General features: G+C 42.3%; 1 protein-coding gene across 1 annotated transcript in view; it reads left to right on the top strand.

Moving 5' to 3' along the window:
* The window catches only part of grk4 (G protein-coupled receptor kinase 4), a 45,211-nt gene that overhangs the window by 9,365 nt on the left and 30,846 nt on the right, over positions 1-5,000 (top strand). The window lies entirely within an intron of this gene.

Genomic DNA, 5,000 nt, shown 5'->3' with positions numbered 1-5,000 from the left:
CCATTCTGACCCCTCTGCCCTTTCTGATCTGTCCATTTCCAGCTAGTCTCATCTCGCTCCTCACTCGTCCCAGGAGACCCTGATGCTTGGTGGTGTGGTGTTGGGGGAAGAGGAGGATGGAGGGGGTGGGGTGGGGTGGTGGGTAGATTAAACTAATGCTTTGATGAGATGGAACGAGTCAGGAAATGGGTTGGTAATGAGAGTTCTGGTTGCTGCGAACACACCCCCCCCCCCCCTCTCGTGGGTCGAAACGCGGTCCGCTGACATGTGCGCTGTCATCTGAAGTCCATCCCTCACTTTCTTTCTTTCGATCTTTCTCTCTTTCTTTCTTTCTTTCTTTCATCGTTATCTCTTTTCTTCCTCTGTCTGTTCTCTCTCCTTTGGTTTCCTTTTTCGTGGTCTCGCTCTGTTTCTGTCTCTCTCTTTTTCCCTCCCTTTCCCTCTCTTGAGTAAATTGATAAGGTGTGTGACGTGGGTTAGTATGACCGGTTAAACTAGTCTTTAGTTAGAGGAAGTGTCTCTGAGCTTCAGGCAGAAGGCAGAAAATATGAATCTGGCACTTTTTGTACGCCGTCTTTCTGAAAGCTGCTTACTCAGTCAGATGTAGTGAGGACTCACTGATTCATAATCAACATAATATGTCATCGTATTCTTTCATTGTCAGAAAACGCACACTCTTTCGTAATCGTAACGTGGAGTATTAGTTACTCATTCATAAACAGTTCAGCATGGGAATTTTCATAACCGTCGTATTAAGGTGATCTGGTGACATTATACAGTTAGGTTATATTATAGAGTTTGGGAACTGTATCGGATCTAAGCATAGGGAGCTGTCACTCTGAGAGGTGTCCTCTTGGTATGAAAAGCATGTCCTGACTGCTTCACTTTATGAATTAAAAGTATTTTCCATATTTTCATTATTCTTGAAATCATTTTTCTCTTTAGAGGGTATTGTAGGCATTTTAAGGACATTGTCTGTGTTTAACACAATAGCCCTGAGCATCAAAGGTAAGATTTTTTTTTAAAATAACAACCTTTTTACATCATATATTGTGTTATAATTCCTATATCTCTTACACGGTATTAATATTTGCCGAACGCGCATTAAATAACCGTTACGGAGACTTGTTCTTGAGGGTTCCCAAACAGCGCGAGGGGAAAAGCGAGCTGTGCGCTTGCATTCCAAGATGTTATCTGCTACTCGCTATTCTCCCCAGAGGGTAAATGTTCTGGTATGATCTCTTCGGGGCAGAAAGATTGTCATTTAGTGTTGCCGTAGTGTCAGGTTTATTTACCGTTTAACCTAACGTCCATTTAAGCACTGAAGCAGAACTGACCTCGGACATTTACTCACAAGAAGGCTCAGTTGACGTGGAAGGAATTTGAAAGCTCTCTGTTGCCTCGGTGATGGGGAAATTTGATAAGACATCATGGTTCTGTGCATCTCTCTCTCCCTCTCTCTCTCTCACTCTCTCTCCGTCTCTCTCGTGTGTATATGAATGATTGCCGTGAGTAGATTGGATGCGCTTCATACGACCTGTTGCGCTTTTGTGAAGATGTGACCTGATGTTATAGTACAATGTTTAGGTCTAAAGTCCCCCTAAAGTAAAACTGTTTCATGTGATAGTCGTTACAGATGACTAATCATTGTTTTTTCGCCTTGTCTTTTAAGGAGATCGCCCATTTTTAAGTTCTTTGTTTAAGGAGAAATACGGGAGAAGATGCAAGTTCTGCTACCCAGCAGATAATTGTTGCTAGGTTTATCCTTTAAAAGTTAAAAATCTGTTGGGAAGACGTGATGCACGGTCACAATTGCTGGTGTTTTCTCTCGCACCGGTCAAAGACGGAGATCAGTTGCGTTACAATATCAAGGGCGCCTCTCAGACTGTCGTCGATTCAATAGTACACTAAATAGAGGACTGAAAATATTTGCCTTGTTCGGGTCGCGACGCTCTCGACTGATAGTGCTCTCTCATGTCTCCTAGATGTTTTTACTGGGCTTCGCGGAGTTTGGTTGAAGGAACAAAAACTAAAATAAATACATGTGTTCTCGAGCTCCATATTAAGCGCTAACGGTCTTCGCATTTACGTCAGTGAGGGACATTAAAGTAAGGGCGGCTCTCTCCCTTCGCTTTCTTCTTCTTTCACCAGCTCGGTTAATTCGTCTCGCAAACTTGGCTACATTTGGCTTATCTTGAGTTATTTTTGGTGACGTTTGAAACGCTAAATTTGACATTGCTCTTGAAGGAAGACACAACGGTCTTAAAATATCTCGATATTCCCAAGTGTCCCCATAATTTTAAGAATGTACTATTTAGAAAGAGCCCAGAGGAGAAAAAAGTGTTTATATTGGAGTCCTAACGTGGATTAAAGCCGAGGACAAATCTTGATGGCGATTTTTTTACGCCGCCTGTAGTGGATTCTGCACACGAATCTCTGATATACACATTACTCACAATTCTCTGGTCAACACTGACATCTGAGGTAACGTAAACCTGACAGAACAATGTTTTTTCAGTGACACACCGTGTGCTTTTGTCATTGTTTAACCGCTGTTGGTGAATTTTAAATAGATTAACCGCAACCCGAAGCCTTTTTGTTATGCCACTTATAATCACAGACATTGCCAGGTTTTTTTAGATGAGGGATCCTTGTTGACTTTGTCTGGTCAAACCAGAGGAATTACATATTTGTTCTGACCTTTGACCTCTCATCTTTGATATTAGATGCAGGTGTCTCCTGGTGTCCCTAAGGGTTTTTATGAGAGTATTGTGTAGAATGACACACACACACACCCATGCACACATACACATACACACACACACGGTGCAGATGTTCAGGGTGTTAGGGAGAGATGGTAGGGAGAGGATATCCTCTGGCTTGTGCTGCAGAAATGTAATTTGCAGCAACAGAATGTGCTATAAGGACAGGAGAAGACAAGCCTGTGATGCTATGTTCGTCATTGCTCTCTGGGTGTGCATGGTTGCGTGCATGCATATGTGTGTGTGTGTGTGTGTGTGTGTGTGTGGCAATTGTAAATTCTGTGATACTGCTTCCTGTCCAGACGGTTGTTAACTAAATGCTTATCCTTAAACAAACTCTGATCTCTCTCTCTCTCTCTCTCTCTCTCTCCCTCTCTCGCTCTCTCTCTCACACACACACACACACACACACACTTGCAGATGCACATATGCATGCATTCTCTCGTGCATCTACGTTTGCATGCATCAGTAAATACGGTCCTTTGCCAGTGTAAGGTTACGAACAAGCGCTGATGTATAACAACAGTACAAACAGAACCCCATCTCACACACACACACACACTGGTATTTGTACATCATAAACATTTGCTCATTTTCATATGATCGCGTGCGGACAAGCTATTATTACATGACGTTACAGAATATTCAAACACACACCCCTCTGAAAGAGCACATGTTCCTATTGTTAGCATTGCAGCGGCATGGTGAAGAAAGGAAGTGACTTAGAAACTGACGGATTGTGGGTTTGAACCCCTAGCTTGACAGTTCACTGATAATGAGACCCTGAGTACAGTGCTTAACCCGCTGAGGTTACTGTGGAGGTTTGACAGCCCTGGAGAACAGAGGTAAATGAATGAATGAATGAAAGAATGAATGAATATGTGATATATGTTAATTTGAGGCACAGTGACATAACCAGCATACCTAGGATTCATATGATCTTTCAGATAACTTACATGGGAGAGAGAGAGAGAGATATGAACTACGACAGCTGGTTATATTGCACGGAGAGACAGCCGCTTGAAAGTGAAGAAAGACAGAAAGGGAGAGAAGAGAGAGACGGGGCAATAGAAGGAGCAGAAGGAGGAGGTAGCGAGAGAGATTGTGAGAGTGAGTGTGTGTCAGTGAGAGACTGAGAAAAACAGTGGGAATGACAGTAACACAGGAGGAGCCAATGCATGCGAGAAGGACAGTACTCGTTTTTTTTTTTTTTTTTTTAATAAGTGGAACGAGCTCTCTGCGCAATGTTTAGGGCTCTGTTTGACCTCAGGGCGATTCACCTCCCGCCGATCGCTGTGCTAGCCTCCGTGACCTTTGACCTTTAACCTCCTCCATATGACTACCAAAGGGTCAGCTCTCAAACAAGGGTTATCTCTTAACATCAGGTCACCCTGCATGACCTCTGAAAGCCCCTGTGGGATTTTTTTTTTTCCTCCCTCTCTCTCTTTCTCTCCGTTTTTTTTCATCTCAGGAACGCGCTTATGAAGTACTGGAATCCTCAACTGCTATGATATTCAAAGAATAGCAGTATAAATGAATATCTTTAAAAAAATATTAATAATGTGTTATTTAAGTTTTCTGAGCTTAACACAGTAATGGAGAATGGGTTCAATATGGGTTCAGATTTGGTTCTACTCTGATGTGTTAAATATTTAAGTAAAGACAGTACATGGTTGTCTCAGTGTGTTTCTCTACACTACACTGTGAATTATAGCAATTCATATAAATATAATTAATAATTAGTTTGATTGATTTTGGTGCCAGAGTTGGAACTGAGGAACATTGTGACTTACTGACAGACTTTGAGATGGTGATGTGTGTGTGTGTGTGTGTGTTTGAGAGAGAGAGAGTGTGTGTGTGTGTGTTTGAGAGAGAGAGAGAGAGTGAGAGAGAGGTCATCAGCTGTAGCTGAACTACTTTGGTTGTGAAGTAGCTAGCAAAACAAACTTCAAGTCAAAGACACAATATGGTTTTTTTTTAGCTGGTAGACTACGTGTTTCAGCACTGATATCCACTGAAACACAATGGCTAACGTAAGACAGAGAGTGGCAGTCTCCATTCTCTGTCTGCAGAACTCTTGACATTTAGGTGACCGTTAACTGTCGCCCACGAGTTTAGGTGGGGTCAGAGATAACTCACTCGTCAGTTATTTTATTCCTCCTAAAAAAAAAAAAAACTGGACTTTTATTATAGCCAGATTCGGGCGCTGTGTAGTCGTGTGGTAAATGTTTGCGTCAG

This window comes from Chanos chanos, chromosome 11 (genome assembly GCF_902362185.1).
Source record: "Chanos chanos chromosome 11, fChaCha1.1, whole genome shotgun sequence".
Lineage (NCBI taxonomy): Eukaryota > Metazoa > Chordata > Actinopteri > Gonorynchiformes > Chanidae > Chanos > Chanos chanos.
This window is presented reverse-complemented; position numbering and strand designations above follow the sequence as displayed.